Below are 27,317 nucleotides of genomic sequence, written 5' to 3'. Positions count from 1 at the left end.
GCATTTGGAGGATTAAAAGGAAAAATAATGGGTGGTCAACACAGGGTTAGGCACCCTTCTGTTCCTGTTGATCACACTGTTCTCTTGTCAGGCCAACTTCTCTTAAGACTTGTTTATATTTGGATATGCAAACTCAGAGAGCCAGGGTAGTATAGTGGCTTGCACACTGAACTATGACTGGAGACCAATTTGAATCATAAGTACAGTAGAGTCTCGCTTATCTAACCTCCACTCATCCAACGTTCTGTATTAGCCAACACAGTTTGCTTTTTAATAGTCAATGTTATTGTAGTCAATGTTTTCAATACATTGCAATGTTTTGGTGCTAAATTCGTAAATACGATTATTACTACATAACGTTACTGTGTATTGAACTGCTTTTTCTGTCGATTTGTTGTAAAGCATGATGTTTTGGTGCTGAAGTTGTAAAATTAGATTGTAATTTGACGTTTTATAGGCTTTTCCATAATCCCTCCTTATTATCCAACATTTTGCTTATCCAACGTTCTGCCAGCCCTTTTATATTGGATAAGCGAGTGCAGTTAGAGAATAGAAGTGTTACATACTACACCCATTTTAGTCTGTGAGAACTGGGCCAGTTCCTTGCATATTCAGAATTGCCTAATATGAAAATGCTAGAGAGCATGACCCAAAACCAACTATAATGTGATGTTTGCTTGCCAAGATACTGTCTCTGTCTGATTGTATTCACTGAATCATGGGGCAGGGAGCTACCAGTACTTCTGCAGCTGATCTAAAAGACCTGCTCATATAGCACAAATGTTCATCCTAAATTCTTCCAGGTGTTAGTGTTAGTTCTCCTCTTTTCTACATTAACATTTTAACATGGGATTACACCGCTCTTTCATTCTACTCCTTGTTGAGAAAGCAACAATGGAGAGGTAGGAGGCATGCAGCATACACAAAAAACAACAGATTAGAAAATCGAGCGTGCTGGACATACATACAACGCAAGTAGTATCTTCTATATATGAGCACTGATACCATGAGCTATACAAAGACCTGCTCCCAACCGAAAACCACTTTAACTTGAAAATTCCAAAGGATCAATTAAGTACTAAATTTCAAATATATGCTATTCTCCTTCTTCTACATGCCACATCCATAACTTGGGATGCTCAGAATGTTTCATTATATCCCTGAAATAGCCACTGTGGTATTTCGTCAACATTGCAAGGATGCCATATTTCTGAACCTTTTTAGAGTCATCTTCTAAATCTGAATGGCTGACACAAGGGCCCAGTCATTTTCCTGGTGACATTGAATAGGTCTTTCTTTCCTCTAAGCCATATCTCAGTGACACATTGGTCACAGGCTACAGCAGAATCTATGCGGACAGTTCCAAAGTCCCAAAGTCACTGGTGCCAGGAAGGGTTGTTTCCTAATTTTCTATCCAGTATGTGATTGTTCTTATTGGTTTGGTTGTCAATCAGTTGTCTTGCTGACCCTTCATTAATTGCTTTCTGATGTTGATGATTCACATTGTATGGAGAAGAGAAGAAGTGGAGAAGCCTGGCTTATTATTGTTTTTATTACATAAAGAGGCGATGAAGCGATGCCATATGACCTGACGCATCTGATGCGATGTGAAAATCACTGTCCGAAGACAATGACAATGGTCAGTTGCAAGTACTGTGAGTCAGCTCTAAAAAAGAGTGATCATTTGCTTGTTACTGCATACAGTAATATGCTTTGTGGTGTTTGATCAAGGATTTAACAAATAGTTGGGCCAAGGGTGAAGCTCTAGCGTCCTCTAAATGGCATATCAGCACTTCAGATACAAATAGGACTAAGGTTCAAGGTGCATGAACCAGGAGAAAAGTAACTGATTCTATCCAAAGGAAAAAAAATCTAGTAAGTACAAAAATGGAGATGAGAACCAAAGCAGAGAGCAATGCTGATGTGGTTATAAGGAAATGGAGTAAGCTGTTTCTAGCCTAAATATCTTGAAAATATCATATCCCATCTAAACTTAGTAGCTAAGCAAGGCCATGAAAGGTTAATACTTGGATGGGTAGCCAACAAGGCTGTAGGCTATATTTCAGAGGAACTGGCAAAAACAACCTCTGAGTATTCCTTGCTTGAGAAAAGGCTATGAAATGCATGGGGTTGCCATAAAGCAGGTGACATAAAGACACACAAGATGAGCCCTCAGTGGTGCAGCGGATAAACTATTGAGCTGCTGAACTTGCTGACCAAAAGGTTGGCGGTTTGAAGTGGGGTGAGCTCCTGCTGTTAGCCCCAGCTACTGCCAACCTAGCAGTTTGAAAACATGCACATGTGAGTAGATCAATAGGTACTGCTCCAACGGGAAGGTAACGGTCCTCCATGCAGTCATGCCGGCCACATGACCTTGTAGGTGTTTACGGACAAGCTGGCTCTTTGGCTTAGAAATGGAGATGAGCACCAACCCCCATAGTCGGCGTTGTCCGTAGACACCTCCAAGGTCATGTGGCCGGCATGACTGCATGGAGCGCCATTACCTTCCCGCTGGAGCATTACCTATTGATCTACTCACTTTTGCATGTTTTCGAACTGCTAGGTTGGCAGGAGCTGGGGCTAACAGCGGGCACTCATTCCGCTCCCGGGATTTGAACCTGGGACCTTTTGGTTCGCAAGTTCAGCAGCTCAGCGCTTTAACACACTGTGCCACCAGGGACCCCTGATGTAATATATGTGTGTGGCAGAGAAAAAACCCTCAAAATTGTAAAAAACAAAACAAAACAACAACTCCTACTAAGCCTATCTATTCCCTGGAGATAGATGGTTAGAATAAAGCATACATAACCTGACCTGAACCAAAGATGGCTTTGTTCCTTTTTCATGAAAAGCTGGACATTCAGGGATTCATTTTAAAACACGTTCCCAGAGACTAGCCCCACAAAACACCTTTGTGGTCATAGTTCTGACTAACATACCAGTTCGTAGTGTCAGTTTCATGCTTTTAAAACAATTCAGTACCCCAATCTGTGTGCTCAGAAACTAACAGAAAGTGTGTTTGGGTGCCAACACTCTGACCATACTCTTTGACCTTTGTATGTCAAAGTCTTTTCTGCACAATCAGTTGCCAGTAAATGTTAAATTTGTTTTATAACTTGTTACATCCAAATCTGCACATTTTCCCGTAAAATTTAACTTCTATCTCTGAGGGAGTGAATGTTTCCATTGTATCTTCTTCTTGGGGGAATGCACTATTTTCATTTATAGCAACTTGGATTGCTGCATGGAGTATGGTTACTTGAAGTATTTTGGATGCTTGCTGAAGATTGTGTTTGTTCTCTTTTTAGAGGTGACAAGAAACAAGGGTCTCCATGGATTTTGATATACCAACCATTTTCTATGGTTCTAATAATAATAATACTACATTTGCTGGATCTTCAAGCTTCCCATTTACAAAACTACAGTTTAGTTATGACAAATAGTGGTGAATGATAGTGAAGTCCCTTGTCCCCATCATTTCCTATAGCAGTACTATTCTTAAGCCCTTTCTTTTTTTAACATACTTGATTTAGTTATACAGCTATGCTTATCCAACATAAACGGGCAGGTAGAACGTTGGATAAGCTAAAATATTGGATATTAAATGATTCTAATGCACTTTATCTATTTATGAATTTGTTACCCATAATGTGCACCGTACACTTTGCTTATCCACTATTGCAACCTCATTGTTTTTAACCTGATGTTTTAATTTTGTGTTGTGTTTTTTAACTTATTGTGTATATTTTTATTGGTTTTTGTTTTTGTCCTGATGTTTTATATTTTATCATTGTTTGTATCTTGATTTTGCTGTAAGCCGCCTCGAGTCCCCCTCGGGGGAGATGGAGCCGGGATACAAATAAACTTATTATTATTATTATTATTATTATTATTATTATTATTATTATTATTATTATTAAGGAGGGATTAAGGAAAAGCCTATTAAATGTCAAATTGTGTTATGATTTTACAAATTAAGCACCATATTTTAAAACAAATTGACAGAAAAAGCAGTTCAATACATGGTAATGTTATTTATGAATTTAGCACCAAAACATTGCAATGTACTGAAAACATTGGCTACAAAAAACATTGACTACTAAAAGGCAGACTGTGTTGGATAATACAGAACGTTGGATAAGCAGAGGTTGGATAAGTGAGACTCTACTGTATATTAATTTAGTGGAGACTGTGCCTTTCCATCACTCTTGCACTGGTACATAGATCCCTGCAGAGAGAAGAAAATAACATTATACGTTATCTGTTATTTTTATACTCATGAAGGCAGCCCCTCCCCCCCTATATTCTTACAGCAACCTTATGAAAAGGGTTAGGCAGAGAATGAATGCCCAGATTAATCTGATTCTTTCAAAACCCACTCTAGCACTATAACCAATATGTCAATGACCTTCCTATTAAATAAGATAACTAAGAAGTGAGGGTGTTTTTTTTTTTTTGCAGCAATGTGATCTCACTCTTAACAAAGGGCTGATAAGATAGATTGATGCCATTAATGCAAGCATGGAATTAAAACACGTATGAACCAACAAGTGCCATCAGATTCAATCTCCATTTTCCCCATCTTCCCCACTTGCAGATTCAGCAACCATTTGAGTTATGCAATGTAAGGGAAGTTCTAATTCTCTGTATATTTATCTGCCTTTGTGGCCTGTTGACTTAGGGTGCATACACACTGTAGAATTAATGTAGTTTGATACCATTTTAACTGCCACAGCCCGATACTATTGAATCCTAGGATGTGTAATTGGTTGAGATACCAGCACTCTTTGGCAAAGAAGACTAGAGACCTTGTAAACTACAAACCCCAATGATTCCATAGCATTGAGCCATAGCAAACTGCATCAATTCTCCTTTAAGGATTCACCCTTTAACAGGATTTACCTTTGTGTATTAAAGATATGTTATAGAAAGGTATGGTAGGTTAGGGCTATTTGGCATTGCCTGCTTAAACAATCTATCCAAGGTTATGTGAAGTGCAGGTGTTTGCTTAGGAAGAAGCCAGATGTTTGCATGCAGGGTAATAGGTGAGCCTTCGACCTTTGCTCTCCTGATAATACACTGAAATTGGGCTAACAGTTTGTTAGCTGAACGAAGAGGGTAGGACTACAGTCTTCCCTCCACATTTGTGGTTTTGGCTTTTGTGGATTTGTTTTATCACAGATCTGATCAAAATCTCTTGAGGAATCTCTAGGTCCAAAATGCAGTTCTGTAGTCAGCTTCCAGAAGAAGTTGACCATAAAACCATCCTGTAAGATCTAAAATTCCTAAATAAGTGTTTTCTCAAGCCACATATATCAATTTCTTTGTTCATGCTTTCTCACTTTCACAGGTTCCTGGGCAACTAAACCCAGTGAAGTTGGAAGGCTGACTGTACTGGACCTGTCTCAGCATGCCAGACCAACTGTGTTGCTTTTCTGATTTAAGCTGCACTCAACAATTACCTTCTATTCACTGCGAGTATAATAATACATTTACATCACTGCTGGTGGGAAGAATTAATATTTATATCATTTCCTTATCGCAAATCACCTATTATATCACATTGACCCAGCAAAGATAAACACAGGTGTGGGACCTTGAGGCAAGGACAATGATGATGGGAACAATTTGGAACAGGAAAGTGGCAAGCAGACTCTCTTATCTACCATTTCTCAGCCACAAAACACCCAGCACTCAAGTGCGGGGAAAGTATGACATATATTCCAAGGCTTTTATGTGTGTGTGTATCCAGATGCCCTAAATCAGTGCTTATCAGGGTCTTTGATGTAAGGGCCTGACCCTGACAATAATTTTCCCCTGTGTATATGGGACTAGCACTATATTGATGCTCACTTGTTAGAATTGATTCTTTCTTTCCTGAAAACCACCCAGAGACTGGCTGCTGATGACTCAGGACCTGAAACCAGTCCAGGTATCCCCTCTTAACAGCCTTTTCCTTGTCCTTTCTCTCATTAACTGCCTTTCTTTGAAACTGGAGCAAAATTAATCTTTTAAAAGTGTTATGTCAAAATTACTCCATCTGTAGCCAGTAAAACAGGAGCGAGGAAGGTGCAGACCACCAAATCAATCCAAGCCAACATAGTTAATGGTGCAAACTGATGGGAGTTGCAATTCAGCATCGTCAGGAAGACCACCCTTTGCCCACACCAGCTTTAAAGACCTCTCTCTTTCCTTTTGAGAACTTTATGGCAAGCTTCTGAGATTATCTGGTTTAGAGAAACTTCAAAAGAGCAGATTGCTGGCAAGCTATGAAAGGTTTGTTTTTAATATATTAAAAAATAATGCAGTGTAATATCACAAAGCTTATTTATTTGGTCATTTATATAAAGCAACCCTAGGAAGAAGAGTACAAAAGGAACGAATAATAATAACAACCTGCTGAATCATTCCTCCAGGAGGCTATAAAAGAAGCAAAAGGATTATTACTTTTTGCTGAGAGATCTTGAGAGGCTCTGTTGGTTTAGCTGCTGTCAAAATACCTGGTTAGGCATTCTCTTTATAGATTAGAGCCTGGCTTTAATCTATAAAGTCTGGCCTAGAGTGCCACAGATATACTCCAAGTCACTATGATTATCAGAAAAAAGATACCTTTGTACCTACCATGGTCAGTGCTAGGACAATTTAGTTTACCTCACAGTGCAGCCTTTTACCTTCCTACACATTATTTTTTTAGACTTTAGAAAGGTTGTATTTGTAGTGGCCACTAGGAAAAGTGTCTGAAATGAGGATAACCCCCCCCCCCCACCACCACCACCACCACAACCAAGGGGGTTGAATATAAAGGCATCAGATCCTGACTGATCTGAGAAGTTAAGCAAGGTCAGCTCTGGTTAGTAATTGGAAAGGAAATAATCAATGAATACCAGGTGCTGTAGGCTATAATGTACAGCAGTGGTTCTCAACCTTCCTAATGCCATGATCCCTTAATACAGTTCCTCATGTTGTGGTGATCCCCGACCATAACATTATTTTCGTTGCTACTTCATCACTGTAATTTTGGTACTGATATTAATTGTAATGTAAATATCTGATATGCAGGATGTATTTTCATTCACTGGACCAAATTTGGCACAAATACCCGATACGCCCAAATTTGAATACTGGTGGAGTTGAGAGGGGATTGATTTTGTCATTTGGGAGTTGTAGTTGCTGGAATTTATAGCTCACCTACAATCAAAGAGCATTCCGAACTCCACCAACAATGGAGTTGAACCAAACTCCCATGACCAACAGAAAATACTGTTGGAAGGGTTTGGTGGGCATTGACCTTGAATTTTGGAGTAGTACTTCACCTACATCCAGAAAGCACTGTGGACTCCAAACAATGATGGATCTGGAGCAAACTTGGCATGAATACTCAATATGCCCAAATTTGAAAACTGGCGGAGTTTGAAAATAGACCTTGACAAGTTGTAGTTGCTGGGATTTATAGTTCACCTACAATCAAAGAGCCCCTTGAACCCCACCAATGATAGAATTGGGCCAAACACCCCACACAGAACCCTCATGACCAAGAAAAAATACTGGAGGGATTTGGGTTCCTAAGACCATCAGAAATATGTGTTTTCTGATGGTCTTTGGAAACCCCTCTGAAACCCCTCTTGCAACCCCCCCTCCCCCAGGGTTCCAACCCCCAGGTTGAGAAATGCTGCTTTAGAGAAAAGAACTAGTAAGACCACTTCTGAGTACTCCTTGCCTAAGAAACCTTATGGGGTCACCACAAGGCAACAGGCGGCTTGAAGGCACACACATCCATATCAATCCCCAGTTAGAGTCATGGGAGGTTCATTAGTCCTGCCAGAATCAATGTGGCCAGATTAATAATCTGAATCAGTGTGCAGCATATTGGACTTTCTGGCCCTGTCTTGAAACTTGCACATTTAGATGAACCTCTGTATCCTGCAAACTTTGGAGGCCCATGATCTGAGTCAGGATGAACTGATGCTTTGTTCCATCATTATAAGTAACTATACATAAACCTTTTCTTGGACCACAGGCAGCATGTGTCTACAGAGCACCTTTGACTTCCTCCACCCCATTTCTTCAAGGGTTCCATCTGACAATTTAACCCAGCATTTCTCTACATCTCTGTCCCAGAGAAACCTTTGAAATAATTTGCTGTCCATAAAAGAATGTACATCTTGGAGCACCTCTGCATTAAAATTATTATATCCATAGCTTAAAATGTTTATTTTTTTAAAATGGGTTCTCTTGTGGAACCTTTAGTTACTATTCCTACTGTAGGCGATCACTTGTAGCTGAGTATAATTGTCTTCCAAAGATAAATCCATACGTGACTGTAGAGGCCTATTCTGGATCCACATGGTCTTTCGCAGTGAGATGGAAGTCAAGGAATTGCTTGACATGCCTTCCTCTTGGCATGTCTCTCCCCTTTGCCCTCTATTTGTGCCTCTTCAAAATATACAGCACTGTTGGTAATGGCTGACCACCAGTTAGAATGCTCAAAGGTCAGATCTTCCCATTTTTAAGTTTAGCTTCAAGCCCATCTTTAAATTTATTTTGCTGTCCACTGACATTCAGTTTTCATTCTTGAGCTGAGAGTAAAGTAACTGCTTTGCAAGACAGTGATTGGGCAATTGGACAGTATGGCCAGTCCAGTAAATTGATGGCGGAGGATCATCGCTTCAGTGCTGGTGATGCACAAGGAACCCTATACCATGCTCTGTCAGGAATCTGCAAACACATTTTATAGTTGTTCTATCAATCTCTTCCTCTTTAATACACACATTATGGACTTTTCTGGGATACTTGCTGCTCATGCTGAAAGCTACTTTGCAAAGTGACCAGGCTAAATATGTCTACTAAGAACATGGGCTGCAGAAACCAAGCCCTTGATTCCAAATTCAGCAGAAGTGATCAAGGCACAGCAGTCTAACCCAAAACACCTGCCAGCAACCTAGTTTTCTTTGCAATTAAGATATCAGTAATTGTGGAGATTTTTTTCTCCCTGCCAAGCATGTTATGTTCTTTGTACAATACAGTCCAATCACAGCAAATAGCTTCAAAACAGAAAACAAATCCCTTTGGCTTGCATAATATTGTGTAGAGTGTCCCAGGGAAGAATAGCTTTTTTGTTTCTTTCTTCTTACAAAACAGCTTATTTTCAACAGCAGATCAAACCTAAATGACAATGCCAAGGATTAGTCCCTGCTGTTTCTCTTGCATTAAGAAAACATAAGATTGTTATCACCACTGGCAAGGTGACAAGAGTTTCAGAGTTAGGAATCCAAGAGATTCAAATTGACCAATCAAGGTAAGAAACTTTGAGAGGTCTGGTTCAGCCAAGCAGTCATCCATTTATTTGCTCTTTTTTGGTCAAAGAATGGACTGCTCTCTGAGGACCCTTCCACACAGCCATATAACCTAGAATATAAAAAATCATAGAATCCTACAGTTGGAAGAGACCTCATGGGCCATCCAGTCCAACCCTCTGCCAAGAAGCAAACAATTCGCATTCAAAGCAACCCTGCCATATAATTCAGTTCAATGTGGATTTTATACAGCTATGTGGAAGGGGTCTGGGGTTGTATTCCAGAATTTGATCTCAGATTATCTGCTTTGAACTGGATTATGTGAGTTTCCACTGTCATATAATCTGAGATAAGCAGATAATCTGAGATCAAATCCTGAGATATAGTGCAATATAGTCCAGTGCCTTATCATCCCCCCCCCAATGCAGTTTTGCCAGTGAGTGTGGCGAAATGGCAGGCACACACTGCTCTGGCATAGCAACATTTCCCTCATCACTTGGAGGAAGTGTTGCCCAACCAGGGTAGAAGTGAGCCAGCACAAAAAGGGGGGCTTCCCGTGTTGTCGAGGAAGTATCCTAGGATGCTTCTATGCCAGTTGTGGGCAGTACCTCCATTGGAAGTTGAAAGATGTCATGTGATGGGCTGCATGTCCATCTGTCACTCAACTGGTTGGCAAGCATCCTAGGACACTCTAATTGGTAAGTGTGGTGAGGTTCTTTGAGACCTGCTGTTTGCAAACTAGGATTTCTACACTGTGTCCCAAGTGTCCCAAATTCCCTATATGGGAATTGTGTTGTCTGTGGGGACCTTTAGTGTGGTCCTCAAACCCCTTTCTGGTCAAACCCCCCCCCCCCCAATTCTTTTCAGTGAAAAATAGAGAATTTAACTTCCAGAGGCACCAAACAGCCTATTTCATTGTTATTTGATCCCTCCTTGAAAAAGAACTAAATAATGTTAGAAGTCATTTCTAGTTTTGCAAAAATAGGTTAATGCAGCCCTCAGATCCTCCATGACCTTATACTCATATTGCAATATATTTTCCTGACTGGTTGTTTGCAGAAGTGCTCAAGGCTTTGGTTGATTGTAAGAAGAAAATTGTTAGTTTATTTTCTAAGAAGCTGTGTTTGTTATGAGATGAATCCACAGAATAACCTGTGTCAATTACATTGGTGTACATGTATAACAGGCCTTTCCTCCCAATTTCCGCTTCAGGGCCACAAAAAGATAACCTAGTTTGGGAGTTTAGCATGAAGACACAGAGAGAAAGGGGGTGGGGAGAGGGAGCAGGAAGCAGGGAGATATTTGCACAAACACCTAATTGTATTCTATAGACCATGGCCAATATGTGGATAGAGATATTGAGAATACTATTTCATTGATTTTTCAAGAAGAAGAAATGTTTAGTATTTTTTTTTTGGAAAGCTTACCAGCAACAGCTCAGGTTCTCTCTTTGACATACAATGCATTATCTTTCAGTTGTCCAAATTTTGCCAGGGCAGTTCTGACTAAACCTATTTTCCTACTTTTTCAGAGGCTCATCAGGTTTTTTCTGTTACTGCAAACCAAGTTCAAAAGTTGGATTCCATGAACCTAACTCAGAAGAGGGGAGAGGATGCGGCAGAAATCTGCACTTCTCAATAGACTCAAGCAAAAGCAATCCTAGCTTGTATATTCTTCCTCCTTAATACATTTTGCCATTTTGATCACCTTGTGATGTTGCCTGGCCTCCTTATGTCCCAGTTTTCACCTGTCAATGATGGGAGGCTATGCAAATAGCAGGAACTGTATCAGTATGCTGTCCAGCACTTAGTGTCCTGTACAACAGATGGACCTAACATTGTTTCAGAACATGGGCACAGGTATGGGGAAGGTCATAATGCGATCTCCTGTGTTAAAAAGGGTAGAAAGTTTATAACATTTTCCCCACTAAGTGGAAGAGAAAAAGACACTCTGAAAAACATTCCCAGGATAATGTTTTATGAGAAACATTTTGAACATTTCGAGCAAATAGGTTCTTCCACCTTTTTGCAATTATTGTTTGTATGTGTCTGTAATGATTTAATATTTTTTTATAAGTTGCATATTTTTATGTCATTGGACTTGTGAGGTTACTCTGAAAAGCAATATAAATAGTGATATAAACCAACGGTATGTTTTAACATGGCTGGCACTCTTCCTCAATCTGCAGAGGAAGAGGTAACCAGCAATCTTGGGCAAGTTGTTTCGATGGGAAGCTTTGTTTGTTACTTATCTCCTCACTGATTAACAGTTAAACTTTTTATGAAACGTTCTCTGGTCTCTCAAAGTAAGATCCACACTGCCAAAGTAGCTAAGGGATACTGGTTACGAAGGCTTAGGATGGCCTAAGATTTAAGTTATTTCTTCATGGGAAGAAGAAATACAGAAGTGATATTTCCACATCAACTTGCAGTGTTTCTGTTTAGCAAGGCTGTACAGAAAATATTCTCTTAAAAAACTTTTCTTTCAAAATGGCTTGCTATTATCTGCAGTTTTGCATATTCACCCAAACTCTTTGTGGATACGGGGGCCGTACTGTGTTGCTAATTGGTCACCATATGTTGTGTTATTAATTCTATATATTCCACTCTGTAATTCTTATGTAATATAATAGGAGTTGCTCTTTTTTCCTCTCTGTCTCTTCTGGTGTATGTTTTAAAAATACCATGTTTACTCGGAGGACTGTTGGACTGCATCCTTTAATTGCAGTTGCTTATATATCATGTCCAGAAGGCATGATCAGAATTCAAAATGGCTTTAACAGATTAGATTGCTGGGCCAAAACTAACAAAATGAATTTCACCAAGGAGAAATGTAAGATACTACACTTAGGCATAAAAAATGAAATGCACAGATATAATGCCTGACATGATAACAGTCCATGTGAAAAGGATTTTGGAGTCTTAGTGGACAACAAGTTAAACATGAGCCAACAGTGTGATGCAGCAGCTTAAAAAGCCAATGGGATTTTGGACTGCATCAAAAGGAGTATAGTGTCTAGATCAAGAAAAGTAATGGTGCCTCTCTATTTGGCTTTGGTTAGACCTCACCTGGAATACTGTGTCCAGTTCTGGGCACCACAGTTTAAAAAAGATATTGGCAAGTTGGTAGGTGTCCAGAGGAGGGCAACTAAAATGAGAAAAGGTCTGGAGACCATGAATCCCTATGATGAGTGTCTGGATATGTTTAGCCTACAGAAAAGAAGATTAAGAGAAGGCATGATAGCCATATGTGAAAGGATGTCATAAGGAGGAGGGAGCAAGCTTTTTTTTTTGCCACCTTGGAGACTAGGACTCAATAAAGCAATGGGCTCAAATTACAGGAAAGGAGATTCCACCTGAACATTAGTAAGAACTTCCTGAGTGTAAGAGCTGTTCAGCAGTGGAACTCTTTGCCTTGGAGTGTGGTGGAAACTCCTTCCTTGGAAGCTTTTAGGCTGGATGACCATCTGTCAGGAATACTTTGTGCTTTTCCTGCATGGCAGGGGGTTGAACTGGATGGCTCATGCGGTCAACTCTATGATTCTATGAGTCTATGATTCTATATAAGCAAATGTATTGTGAATTTATATTGCTATTTTGTTCAATATGCATATATGTTATTGTTATAGTACATAACTTCTATTTGTGTTTTAAAGAATAATGTCTTTTCCCTCTTTCCCAGAGTTAGCTAAGACCTGTTGGTCCTCGTATTGCTAGGGTTTGCTGTTGACCCCTTTTCTCCAGTAAAAGATCTAACTCTGTCTATTATTGTTCTAATCAAGTTCAAAGCACTTAGAGCAATAGTAGAATTTATCCTGCAGGAGTCTTGTTATGTAATTTTCCATCTTGTTGGTAATCTCATCCTGAGTTTATTAATGTTATTCAACTATATGAAGTTTTTGTTTTCATTATTGCAAAATAGCTCTTACTGGACACGACCAGGAAGTTGCACAAGTTGTGCTGTGCCAGTAGGTGAGAGAGCCAATTGTTGTTGAGGTTTGTTATGGTGTCCATTTCCATTATTTTATTTTAATTGTCCTTTCAGAGATCCTCCCTATGCATGTATCTGTGAATGAACACTTGGGCTTACATCTAAGGGCCCTTCCACACTGCCCCTATATCCTATGATCTGATCCTAGATTTTCTGTTTATTCCAGGTTATCTGGCAGTGGGGACTCATATATTCCAGTTTAAGGCAGATATTTTGGGATCAGATCCTGGGATAAAGGACAGTGTGGAAGGACCCAAAGTTCAATTCAGTTTGTTTTCTGATTTTGCAGTTGCAGTCATGAAAAAATAAAGCTTGCCCCCTCCCAGCAAAGGAATTTATGTTGGACAGAGATAAACCTGGAACATGGGAATGAGTTTGGTTAGAGAAGAAGAAGAAGAAGAAGAAGAAGAAGAAGAAGAAGAAGAAGAAGGTCATACCCTTCACAGATGTGGTCAAGATAGTTAACGAGCTTTGCAACTCCTTCCCCACAAAGCTCTGCCGCTTGTGTCCTCAACCAGCCGGTCACCCCTTTCCTCAGCTGCGCATCATCACCAAAACGCTGTGTTGCCAGCCTCGCCCCCATTGTTGGAAACTAGTGGTTGAGGATGCAAGTGGCAGAATTCTCCTTCCTGGGAGAATCTAAAAGAAGTACCAACCTCTTCTATGTACTGAAGTTGTTTCTGGGCTTTTAAAATACCTGGGTGGAGAAATTATGACAATGGCCAGGGGTGGCTGGCCTCCTATGTCAGAATAGAGCTTTTCCCCTCTTCATGAAATTTCCCTCTACTTATCCACAGGTGATATCAAAATCCATAATTTTGGCTCCCAAACATGCCCTCAACTTATACTTGAGGTTGACTTATACATGAATATATACTGTAATCCTGAGATCACTGGAGGAAGGGAGGGAGGCAGGGATAAAATTCAATGAATTAACAGCAGGAATTAACACTGAGCTGACAAATACATTTTATAATGAGCTGGAAGGTATTCAGCCTCATTTCTGCCAAGAACTGGATCTATTTTAAAAATCAGATGTTGAAAGACTGCTTCTATTTCTTGGATTCTTGTTTCAAGTGTGAACACTTCACTATTTAAGTGGGAATTTGGGCTTAGTCCAGTCTAATCCCAGCCCTATGAATAGAACTTTTTATCAACCGGGTGGTGATGCCAGACCGAGGGGCTACCCCCAGAGCTCTTGCTCCTCATTCCTGCTCCTTGAACTTCCTCATTACAAGCACCCCCTGGGATTTGGTTATTCATCTATAAATGGCGTTACTTCCTCATTCCAAATTCTCACTTGGTGTATGGAGATTAATTCTCAAGCACCTTGTCACCATTATGAATGGATCTTTTGTGGATCTGACATGTTCTCTGTTGGCCAAACAGCTCTTCTCTGCATGGTTGTGAATCAGCTCCTGCTCCCAAGAGAAACTACATTAGCTCTATGAAGTGGGCTAAGAAGCATTTTATTCTTTCACACTGCGAGTTCTTATTAATTTTTCTCTCTTGTAGTAACCTTTTTGATTCCATGGCGTAATAGTAGTTGTTGCTGTGTGCCTTCAAGTGGTTTCTGACCTAAGGTCAGACTTAAAGTGACCAGAAATAGATAATAACAATAACAATAACAATAATTTGTTTACCAGCCTCTCCTCATGTTTCGAGGTGAGATATAACATAGTTAAATTCATAGATGAAACAAAGGACCATATAATACATACAGTATATTTAAAAATGGAACAAAGATTAAAGCATCATTACAAATGAAATATAAATTTAAGATTCATAGTTTAAAATTGACCTGCCAGTTAAGATAGATCTTTAATTGCATCTTATTGTACATATATAAATTCTACTGCCTTACTTCCAATCTTGAATATGCCCACTGCACCTTGGCTATTGGTCGGTTGAGTATGTTTTTATTGTATTTTATATGCTTTGTTTTATATGTTTATATGTTTTGAATGCATTTTACTGTTGTATTTTATGCTGTATTTTGGGCTTGGTCCCCATGTGAGCTGTCCTGAGTCCCTCCTGGGAGATGGGGTGGGATATAAGAATAAAGTTATTTTTATATTTTTATTATTAAATTCGGACAGCCCATTTAGCTGTTGAATCTCTTCCAGCAGTCATTCCACAGTCTAGAGGTGGCCAATGAAATGGTCCTCTGGGAGACAGTTGCCTGTCAGGTTCTGGCTAGTTGAAGTAAACACCCCACAGAGGACCTGATTGTACAGGAGAAAGCAAACCTGGAGGTGACCTGGACCCAAACTGTGTAGGGATTTAAAGGTAATAACCAATACTTTCTGCTTTGCCCAGAAATTAATTGGCAACCAATGGAGTGATTTTAGTGAATGTACAATATGCTCACTCATAGATGTCCCCATAACTAATCTGGCTGCCACGTTTTGAACTTAGTACAGAGATAGCCTAATATACAACACATTGATTAAGTCCAACCTTGAAGTTACTTGGTTGCACACTGCCATCTTTAGATCTTTCAATTCTAGGAAGGGGCACCGCTGGCATGTCAACTGAAGCTAGTAGTAAGCACTCTTGATCGTTACATCTATCTGAGATCATATTTGGAGAGATGTCCAATCTGAGAACATAGACTTTCAGTGGGAGTGTAACCCCATCCAGAACTGGTTGACACACATCCAACCCCAGGTTAGACTCTTGGTGGCAAGCACCTCTGTCTTGCCTGGATTCAGTTTCAATTTGTTTTTCTTCATCCAGGGATTCATTCAGATGAGACATTCTGTCCTTAGCTATAGGCAGGCTGTATGTGTTGATAGCCATAGAAATGCAAAACCTGTGGGCATGATGATGAGGTGACAAGTTCAATTTTGTCCATGATTGTTGAGGAGCAAAGATAGAGGAAAGTTGTTGCCTAAGACCAGAGTGAGTAGATAAGCATATGAATGCTTGAGAGAGTTATTGGAATGTAGTGTGATGCAAGTTGGGAACCAGGAAGAAATGTGCTACAATATCTCTGTTTTATTTTATATACTACACTATACTTTGAAGCTCATATATAGCAAGGCTACACTTCTAACTATATATGTGGCATTTCTGAATCCCAAAGGTCAATTAAGCTTAAGATTAGGAAGAACTTCCTAACTGTGAGAGCTGTTTAGCAGTGGAACTCTGCTCCAGAGAGTGGTGGAGGCTCCTTCTTTGGCTGGATAGTCATTTATCGGGAGTGCTTTGAATGTGATTTTCCTGCTTCTTGGCAGGGTTGGACTGGATGGCTCATGAGATCTCTTCCAACTCCATGATTCTATGATTTTCTTCTTCTACTTTTTGTCCATCAGTCCCTACTTCTCAAGCTAGTAGACACCACTCATTCATTCTGAATGCCATTCTCACCAGTGCAGGTTATGATGTCAGTGAGATGCTGAATGTTTTCTAGGTTTTAATTTAAACTGGAACTATGTGCCATCATTGTTTAAAACATGGATGTCTGATTATTCTAATTCTATGCAGGATCTATTGCCAACCAGTTAAGGTGGGATGAGGAAACTCTTTTGAGACCAGTCCCAGTTCTAGAACATTCAATCAAAAAGCAAAGCAACCAAGATAAAATATCCTCCTGCCCATTGAAAAGAGGACAGGAGGATATCATAATCAAAAAGCAAAGTATTGCTTTGCTTTTTGATTAAGATATTCATTATTTAATTATTCTTCTACAGATCAGATTCATTTGAGTGGATGTCTACAGGTCACTATCGGAATTCCCATCAATTTGTGATTTATGAGTTTTGTTACTCATTGAACCTCTATCATATGTTTTATTGCTTATTTTGTAATCTTGGAACATTTTCATAACCAGAGCATTCTTTCAAGATAACACTTTTAAGATAGGGACAAAGATATGTGCCATATTCTATAGTTTCTCCATCTAGCCATTTTTCCTATGGTATTTTTTTAGATCCGTTTTTACACAGATCCTAAGATACCTTTGTGTGTCTTTTGTACTATTAGTCCATTCACGTGAATGTATTTTAGATTTTGAATGCATAGCAGGAAAGTATACATAACACAACAAAGAGAATGAATAATATATTTCAAGGGCTACCTAGTCTGTACACCTGTCATGCAGAAAGATGAAGGATTCTCTCAAACCTCTGTGGAAGCTCATTCCTCTGAAGCTTTTAAACCAGTGGTTCTCAACCTGTGGGTCCTCAGATGTTTTGACTTTCAACTCCCAGATATCCTAACAGCTGGTAACTGGCTGAGATTTCTGGGAGTTGTAGGCCAAAACACCTGAGGACCCACAGGTTGAGATCCACTGTTATAAACAGAGGCTGGATGGCCATCTGTCAGGGATACTTTGATTGTGCTTTTCCTGCATGGCAGAGGGGTAGATTAGATGGCCTGTGTTGTGTCTTCAAACTCCATGATTCTAAGAGCTTTTGACAAATGTCATTATGATCATTGAAAATATTCTGATATGTCTTGTATTTTTCCAAAAACAATTTCATAGGAGTTACATCTCCAGGAGCTGTAATTGCTACAGCCAATGCAGCATCCTTCTGCTGAATTGTCTGTAGGACAAATTGCTTAGTGTTAAGGACCACTTATGTAAAGTAAGTGATCTCGGAAAGGTTAATACCTTGTGTATAGCAATTCACCCCCAAATTGCTTGGGAAATGAACCACTAGAGGGTTGAAATTACAGTGCTGAAAAATGTCACTATTAGTAGCGACCACAACAGAGCACTTCCAGTATTAAAAATCTAGTTTTAATAAAATAGCACATTTAATTCAGTTTGTGTTAAGGAAGGAGAAGGTTCTTTTGCTTTTGAATTGCTATATGAAAGCTAGGTCAATCATTTCATGGGACAGTGAATCGGCAGGAGTGAAATCTTCACATTTTGGATTTCTGTACTCCATATGGCCCTTAAAAACATAGGAGGACTTCCAGAAGAAGGTGTCATGTAAAGAAAATGGATTCCCTTGAATCAACAAAGCAATATTCCACTCAGGGCCGGCCCCACTCATGCGGCAGCTGACGCCGCCGCCTCGGGCGCAGGCCCGGGGGGGGGGCCGTCAGGCTGGGCGGGAGGCGGGGCACCGCCCTGACGGTGCCCCGCCTCCCGCCCAGTGCGCCCTGGCCCGTCTGGCCTGCTAGAAAAGGCCAGACGGGCGAGCGGGAGTAGCGTGGGAGGCGGGGCCAGCTCTGACGCCGCTCCCCCCCCCCCCGCCCAGCGTGCCTTGGCCCTGCCTCCCACGCAGCGTGGGAGGCGGGGCCAAGGCACGCTGGGCGGGGGGGGGGAGCGGCGTCAGAGCTGGCCCCGCCTCCCACGCTACTCCCGCTCGCCCGTCTGGCCTTTTGTAGCAGGCCAGACTCAGCGGAGGTTTCTCCAGGCCGCGATTGCGGCCTGGAGGAACCTCCGCTGAGTCTGGCCTGCTACACAAGGCCAGACGGGCGAGCGGGGGTAACGTGGGAGGCGGGGCCAGCTCTGACGCCGCCCCCCCCGCCCAGCGTGCCCTGGCCCCGCCTCCCACGTTGCGTGGGAGGCGGGGCCAAGGCACGCTGGGCGGGGGGGGGGGGAGCGGCGTCAGAGCTGGCCCCGCCTCCCACGTTACCCCCGCTCGCCCGTCTGGCCTTTTGTAGCAGGCCAGACTCAGCGGAGGTTCCTCCAGGCCGCAATCGCGGCCTGGAGAAACCTCCGCTGAGTCTGGCCTGCTACAAAAGGCCAGACGGGCGAGCGGGGGTAGCGTGGGAGGCGGGGCCAACTCTGGCCCCGCCCCCCCGCCCAGCGTGCCCTGGCCCCGCCTCCCACGCTGCGTGGGAGGCGGGGCCAGGGCACGGGGGGCGGGGCCAACTCTGGCCCCGCCCCCTCACTATTCGCCCTGGCCCCGCCTCCCACGCAGCGTGGGAGGCGGGGCCAGGGCACGCTGGGCGGGGCCAGGGCGCCGGTGGCGGGGGCGCTTTTCAGCACCCCCGCTTTACATCAAAAAATATCTCCGGCCGGCCCTGATTCCACTATTAAAATACGGAAGTAATCACAAACATATACTTGTTCCAACAACTTGTAAAAGGTACAACAAAAATTAGTATACAATGAAATATAAGTTTGTTATATTCACAATACTGATTACTGTTTCTTTCCTGTAGAAGGGATTTTTTAACAAGGGTTGCTTTAAACAGATTTCCTTTTTAAAGTTCACAATGGTGATTTTTTTCTCCTTCTTTCTTATAAAGGAAAGTTCAACAAAAGTCTCTATAAACAAATCTTCATCTATGTTTCCTTGTAGAGAACTTCCACAACCAGTTTCGACCTTGACCAAGTCTTCTTCAGGTGGAAACTTTCTAATATTCATCTTTAATATACAAATCATAAATTAAAAGTATAAAGACAAAATTACTCACATCAAGTTTTCCTGAGTGATGCTCTGCTCAGTTTGATTCCATGGCGAACACAAAGCTGTAAGGCTGACACAACTATTTAATATAGTGAACTTAAAGAGTAATTTATGATTTGTATATTAAAGGTATGGGGGTCTGTTTGCTATCAAGAGACTACTATTAAGAAACTACTTTTCAGCCACTACTGTTCATTTCCTTTAGGTCTGCTTTATTATAATTTGAATGTTTGAATATTAGAAATTTTCCACCTGAAGAAGACATGGTCAAAGTTGAAACCAGCTGTGGAAGTTCTCTACAAGGAAACATAGATGAAGAATTGTTTATAGAGACTTTTGTTGAAATTTCCTTTATAAGAAAGAAGGAGAAAGAAATCACCATTGTGAACTTTAAAGAGGAAATCTGTTTAAAGTAACCCTTGTTAAAAATTTCCTTCTACAAGAAAGAAACAGTCATCAGTACTGTGAATATAACAAACTTCTGTTTCTTTGTATACTAATTTTTGTTGTATATTTTACAAGTTGTTGAAACAAGTATATATTTGTGATTACTTCAGTATTTTAATAGAAATCTTATGGTTGTCAAGCATAAGATCTCAGCAGATTAAGCAGCTTTGGGTAGCCTAGCCTTCAGCTAGGATTCTGGAAAGAGAAGGCAATGGATATTTCCAGCAGACAGAGTCTTGGTTATTTGCTTTTCTGGCTTGTGTGTGTGTGTGTGTGTGTGTGTGTGTGCATGCACTTTCAAGTCCTTTGTACATTGGGCAATATTGACATGCAAATATTGATTCAACAGGACCAGCACCCCCTCCCTTTTGCTTACTTCAGCGCATCCCATCACACTAGGGAACAAACAGCAGGTTGCTGTTTTATGAACTTTATATCTACAGTCTTTGCCAAGACACCGAGATCTGGACTTGGTGCTGTTTGTGTTAAAATAAATGTGATGGTAATCAAAATGCCTGAGCAGAGCTACAAACTATAAATTACTGGTAAGGCGGTAGTGTCTGCTGGTCCTACTTTTGACTTCTCTATACCCTTTGCATAGTTTATAAATGTTATACTTTCAGACTACAACTTCCAGAATCCCCCAGGCTAGCATATTCACAGATCCTTCAGCACCTCATTTCAAATGTGCTCTCATCCTATCAGCTTTCTTCACTGTGTAACTTTCACAACCATACATAGAAATGAGAAATACAATAGCGTGGACAATCTGGAATTCAGGGTTCAATGATACATGTTGAGCATACCTTATCTGGAATTCTGAAATCTGAAAACCTCTAAAATCCAAAATTGACCACATGGGTGGCCCAGACTGTGACACATTTGCTTTCTGGTGGTTTATTGTTTTGTACAAAAAATATTTAAAATATTGTATCAAATTACCTTCAGTCTATGTGTATAAGATATATATGAGGCACAGTTGCATTTTGTGTTTAGACGTGGCTCCTAGCTCCAATATAGCTCATTATGTGTACATATATGCAAATCCAAATCACTTATTTTCCTAAGCATTTTGGATAAGGGATACTCAACCTATTATCTTTACACTTGTGGATCTTGTCTAGTTTACTCATAGCTGCCCTACCAAGTCATAGTCATCTTCTGATTTCTTGGCTGATGTCTCTATTTTGATTAATGACTGAACCAAGATATGAGAAATTTTTGACTATTTCAATGTCTTCATCATTATTTTAAATTTATATAAATTGTGGTCATAATAGCTTCATTGGCATGTCATTCTGTTCCTGCTGATTTATTTTTCTCAAGACCTTTGAATGCAGCTTTCATTTCACTTCTATTTCCGTTATTTTTGGAGCATAACTCCCAAAATCCCCCAACCAATATGGTTATTGTGCCTTTTCTTTATCCATCATCTTATACACATACACATCTCTATTGCTGCGCTATCTTTCTGTCTTCTGTGGTGATTTACCTCTGTCCAGCTCTAATGGGTTCCCACGCAAACACTTGATTGCTTCAGATATCAGGAAATCATATCTTAACAATGGTTTCTTTCAAATAAAGAGCTTCAATTGAACATGAAGAACTTATTAATCAGCAAGATAAAATAACAGGTGCTTTGTTCAATTCCTTTCCACATTTATAAGCAGTCAGAGGCATGACTTGATCTGGGCTTTAAGATTCATTTAAATAAGATATTAGAGGCTGAAATTTCCAGCAAATAGATTTCCCAATAGTCACGTGGCATGGGAGTTGATTGTACCTATAGAAGAGGAAGAAATCTATTTCCTTTTCAGGTTTTAATCCCTCATTCCATTGTATGCCATCATTGGCACATGGATCTCAAAAAAATAATAATTTGCAAATGTTTATATTTAAACTATATTATAAATATTTCAAAAAACATATTAGGATATTGTCTTCACTGACGCATATTTATATAAAGCAATTGGGTTTGTATTGGTGTGACTTTGAGATCTCTTCCAATCTGAAGCTTCATCCATAGAGTTATTAGGTCACAGGGGACTGTGCTGAAGTCTCCAGGAACTGGGTTGTTGTGAGTTTTCCGGGCTGTATTGCCATGTTCCAGTCTTTCTTGACGTTTCACCCACATCTATGGCAGGCATCCTCAGAGGTTGTGAGTTATGTTGGACTTGTAGTACTTGTTAGAGTTGTCCAGGGGACAGGGAAAAGACAGAACTACTTAATGCCTTCTTTGCCTCAGTCTTCTCACAAAAAGAAAGCCATCTTCAACCTCAGCAACATGGAATGGACGAAGGATTAGGGGAAATCCAATTCCAAATAGGGAAACAAGATGTCCAGGAACACCTGGCCTCTCTCAACGAATTCAAGTCCCCAGGGCCAGATCACCTACATTCAAGAGTACTGAAGGAATTAGCGGAAGTTATTTCAGAACCACTGGCAATTATCTTTGAGAGTTCCTGGAGAACAGGAGAAGTCCCAGAAGATTGGAGGAGGGCAAATGTGGTCAGGGCAGTAGCCAGAAAAAATTTGGAGGTTGTTTTTTTTTTGAAAATTTGGGGGGGGGGGTTGAACCCCTAGCACCCACCACCCCTGCTACAATCCTGTCAATATCTGCTTGAGATAGTGCCTGGGGGGACTCTTAATGTTTTGCATCTCATAGATTTAGCATGGGGATTTGGTTAACCAGTTAAAATTCATGAGTAAACCAGGTTTTTTTTTATAACCTGAAATTTGGGGGGGGGGGGGTTGAACCCCTACCCCCCCCCTCGCTACAGGCCTGAATGTGGTCCCTATCTTCAAGAAGGGAAAAAAGAACGATCCAAACAATTACCGTCCAGTCAGCCTCACGTCGATACCAGGCAAGATTCTGGAAAAGATCATTAAGGAAGTGGTCTGCGAATATTTAGAAATAAATGCGGTCATTGCTCATAGCCAACACGGATTTACCAAAAACAAGTCATGCCAGACTAATCTGATCTCTTTTTTCGATAGAGTTACAAGTTGGGTTGATACAGGGAACACTGTGGATGTAGCCTAACTGGATTTCAGTAAGGCCTTCGACAAAGTCCCCCACGACCTTCTGGCAAACAAACTAGTAAAATGTGGGCTAGACAAAACTACGGTTAGGTGGATCTGTAATTGGTTAAGCGAACGAACCTAAAGGGTGCTCACCAATGCATTGACTTCTTCTTGGAAAGAAGTGACGAGTGGAGTGCCACCTTATGAGGAGCAGCTTAAAGAACTGGGCATGTTTAGCCTGCAGAAGAGAAGGCTGAGAGGAGACATGATAGCCATGTACAAATACGCAAAGGGAAGTCATAGGGAGGAGGGAGCAAGTTTTTTTTTCTGCTGCCCTGCAGACTACGACGCAGAACAATGGCTTCAAACTACAGGAAAGGAGATTCCACCTGAACATCAGGAAGAACTTCCTCACTGTGAGAGCTGTTCAGCAGTGGAACTTTCTGCCTCGGCGTGTGGTGGAGGCTCCTTCTTTGGACGCTATTAAGCAGAGGCTGGGTGGCCATCTGTCGGGGGTGCTTTGAATGCAATTTCCTCCTTCTTGGCAGGGGGTTGGACTGGATGGCCCATGAGGTCTCTTCCAACTCTATTATTCTATGATTCTATGATTTCTGTGTTCTCAAATAATATGCTGTGTCCAAGTTGGTTCATCAAATGCTCTGCTATGGCTGACTTCTCTGGTTGAATGCTGTGCTGTTCCAGGGGGACATTCACACTATGCAATTATAGCACTGTGATTCAACTTAGACTGATTTGGTTATGTCCTATATATTATGGAATCCTGGAATTTGTAGTATCTCAAGTCGAGAAGACAAATCTCTGGGCAAACAGCACTGAGGAAGGAAATTTTATTTCTGCATGAGAAGTGTCTGTAAACTTGGCAGCCATCTCTACATCTTTTCAACTTGTTTCAAGACTCTGGCTTAGTGCAAAGGTGCTTAGATGCATGTTGCATATATATTAAAAAGTTAATTTCATCTTCTAAAATCTCTCAAACAGCCAATAATAATTTCCCAACATCAACAGTGAGAACAATTCTGCAATTTTTCCTTAATATCCTAAAGACACCAGAGCTTAACAAGGTCAGCCATGGTTAGTATTTGGATGGGAGGCTGACAATGAATACCAAGTGCTACAGGCTGTATTTCAGACAACGCAACTGAAAAAACCCACTTCTGGGTTGCCTCAGAAAATTGAAATTGATGTGAGGTAATTGTACTCCTGTGGTGTTAGAATGAAGATAACTACATTGAAGTGGATTATATGACAGTGTAGACTGATATAATCCAGTTAAATGCAGTTCAAACTGCATTATATGGGAGTGTAGATGGGCTCTGAGAGTGTATGACTTGTGCAAGGTTACCCAGTGGGTTTCCATGGCTGAGCAGGAATATAAACCTTGATCTTACAGTCCAACACTCAAAACAACAATGTCATGTTGGCTCTCTATTATGTACATAATCTGTGGTTAATATTAGTAAACAATTACACATAAAGGTGGAGAAATAAGATGTCTTTTTCTGTTAACATCTCCTTCCTCTTATTTTGACATGGGAGTGTTCCTGTTCTGAAGCAAGATATGTTTATATATTACGAATAGCATGAATTTCCAGTTCTTCACAATTACTGTAACAGCATGAACTCACAGTGTGCTGTAATAAATCACATCTTGTCTAATGAAATATATACTAATGTCTGAAAATCTTTCCTTTTTCAGTCAATATGTATGATGATTTTGAAGGCAGACCCTTTTTTGGAATGATGAAGTATGCATTTGTATTAAATGAAACTCCCCCCCCCAACTCATGATGAATTTTTTTCATGGTAGGCCTGGTACAGAAGAGAGGGTCACCACAGAGACCTTTATTATGGGCAGCGTAGAGGTTTGGCTGAGCAATGAAGAAGATCTGGGCATCATAGCCAACTAATAAAACTGGTTCTCCAAGTCTGCCTGTTGCTTCAACATAAAATTACAAAGGTTCGGCTGAGAGAGTATAACGTGCCTGAGGTCACCCAATGAGTTTTTATCTCCAAGCAGGGATTTGAGCTCTTTCCCCCCTGTGTCATGGTCCAATGCTAAATACTCTCTGGTTCTCATAGGAACGCCATGCCATCCAGGGCCGTGGCCAGAAAAAAAATTCGAGAGGGGTTTAGAAAATTTCGGGGGGGGGGGGGGGCTTTGAACCCCTCACCCACCCGCCCCCCCGGGTTCAGTCCTGTCAATATCTGCTTGAGATAGTGCCTGGAGGGACTCTTAATGTTTTACGTCTCATAGACTTAGCATGGGGATTTGGTTAACCAGTTAAAATTCATGAGTAAACCAGGTTTTTTTTTAACCGAAAAAATTTCGGAGGGGGGGTGTTGAACCCCTACCCCCCCCTCGCTACAGGCCATTGCCATCCAATATTTCACAGATGAAAACAGGACCTGGGTAACCAAGCTACATTGCAATGTGGTCAAATGGGTGTGGATGGACTACAAGAAAGCAAAGGCTGTTAATGAAGAACACCCAAAACTACTATTTTTAAGCAGAAAAACCCTGGAATTTATATACTGAATTTAGGAAGGGCGGCACTTACATCACTCCTCTCCTTTCTATCCTAGTCAACTTGAGTGGAAACTGCAACTGCTCTTTGAACTCACTTTGAAGTAGGATGGGGGTGAAGAGGGGAAAGTGGGAGAAGAGAGAAGCCATGTTAACTTTTCAAGATTTGTGATCATATAACAAAGTTAGAGAATCATTGATCTAACTGTAAGCAGATTGAACAAAGTATCTATGGTTACACTTCAGGGCTGTAGACTCTGCAATACACTTACACTGAGGGGAAGTACTTTTGATACTTGAATGTTGACAACACATGAATGTTGTTTTGGAGTGAGACATGAAGAACGCATAATCATATGGTGTGTTTTCTGCCATTAAAGACAGTGAGTAATAGCTTTCAGTCAGTCACCTGTCTGGGAGGATTTTGGTTTTTCCATTTTTGACCAAACCAAGCCTTCCATTGTTTCTGAAGAGGAATGTCTTCTCACAGCTGTCTTGTTCATCAGCAAGTGATGAGTATCTTGCTTGCAAGAATTATGACCTGGAATGTAACTAGTACACATATTTCTCCCTTTTATTTGATCCAGATCCTCAGCTTTAAAAAAATCTTCATCAGTCATGGGAAATCACTGGTTTGCTGAAGAAATGAACTTGCCAAGATACTCTTGGCCTGACTGAGGAAGAGAGGGCCTCTCCCACTTACAAAATTTGAGTAAATAATATTGTATGATACAGAGTACATTTACATGAGATAGGCTGGATCTACACTGTCATATAATGCAGTTTGAATTGCATTGAACTACATTATATGGGTCTACGCAGACAATATTGAAGAAACAGAAGGGAGAAGCAATGCTAAAAGTCTTAAAACCTGAACAGGCTCGTTTTAGATAACCTGTCCCACTTGCGTAAAGGACTGTGTGGGTCATAACCAGCATTCTGAATTGTGCCAACCAAGAACTGGTTAAGTTGTTGCAATGTAGGAACTAAAGAGTTATGAGGTAGTGGTGGCTTCCAGATGTTGTTGAAGTCTACTTCTCAGCATTTCTCGTCCTACTGGCTGGGGTTACTCAGAGTTATAGTTGAACAGCATCTGGAGGGCAGCATTGATTACAGTTCCATATTCTCCACCACTGGATGTTTCTATCACTCTTCAAATGTGCCATAGCCCAATGCCCTTAGTTTTTCTTACTGTTTGGAAAGTTGTCTAAATATACATTATTACAAAAGTATATGTGTAAACACTGAAGGGTTAAATACCCACTTCCAATAAGTCCCATGAATGGTAATCATGCACGCCTACAGATATTGCCCTGTGAGTCCCAATACAATTCCTCATTTTTGGTTACACTGGATATGGCTGCTGGGAGTTGCAGTCATACCACTAGCTTAATGAGTGTACTGGGTTTAACAAGTGTTTATTGTTTCCTCTGGTGAAGTAGACTGAAGTCCATAAAAGATCATGCTAGTGATCTAAAAGACCTTTCCTGTTGCAACAGATTAAAATGCCCAGCCCTCTGGAAGTTGCTAGTCTACTTTAGCCTAAACAAAGGAAAGGCATCTGTTAGCCTGCAGTTGTAACCCATTGTTATTATCACAAAGGATTAGAGTGTGCATGGATTACTAATTTGAATCAGGTCAAGA

At 40.8% G+C, this 27,317-nt stretch overlaps 1 long non-coding RNA gene across 1 annotated transcript; it reads left to right on the top strand.

The window, feature by feature from the left end:
• Window positions 1–3,925: 3,925 nt before the first annotated feature.
• On the top strand, window positions 3,926–11,942 carry LOC103278211 (uncharacterized). The gene is made up of 3 exons (XR_010004700.1): window positions 3,926–5,932; window positions 6,047–6,276; window positions 10,825–11,942. It is a non-coding gene; the product is annotated as an uncharacterized LOC103278211 (long non-coding RNA).
• The last annotated feature ends 15,375 nt before the right edge of the window (window positions 11,943–27,317 follow it).

The sequence above is a fragment of the Anolis carolinensis genome, chromosome 3 (assembly GCF_035594765.1).
Source record: "Anolis carolinensis isolate JA03-04 chromosome 3, rAnoCar3.1.pri, whole genome shotgun sequence".
Lineage (NCBI taxonomy): Eukaryota > Metazoa > Chordata > Lepidosauria > Squamata > Dactyloidae > Anolis > Anolis carolinensis.
This window is presented reverse-complemented; position numbering and strand designations above follow the sequence as displayed.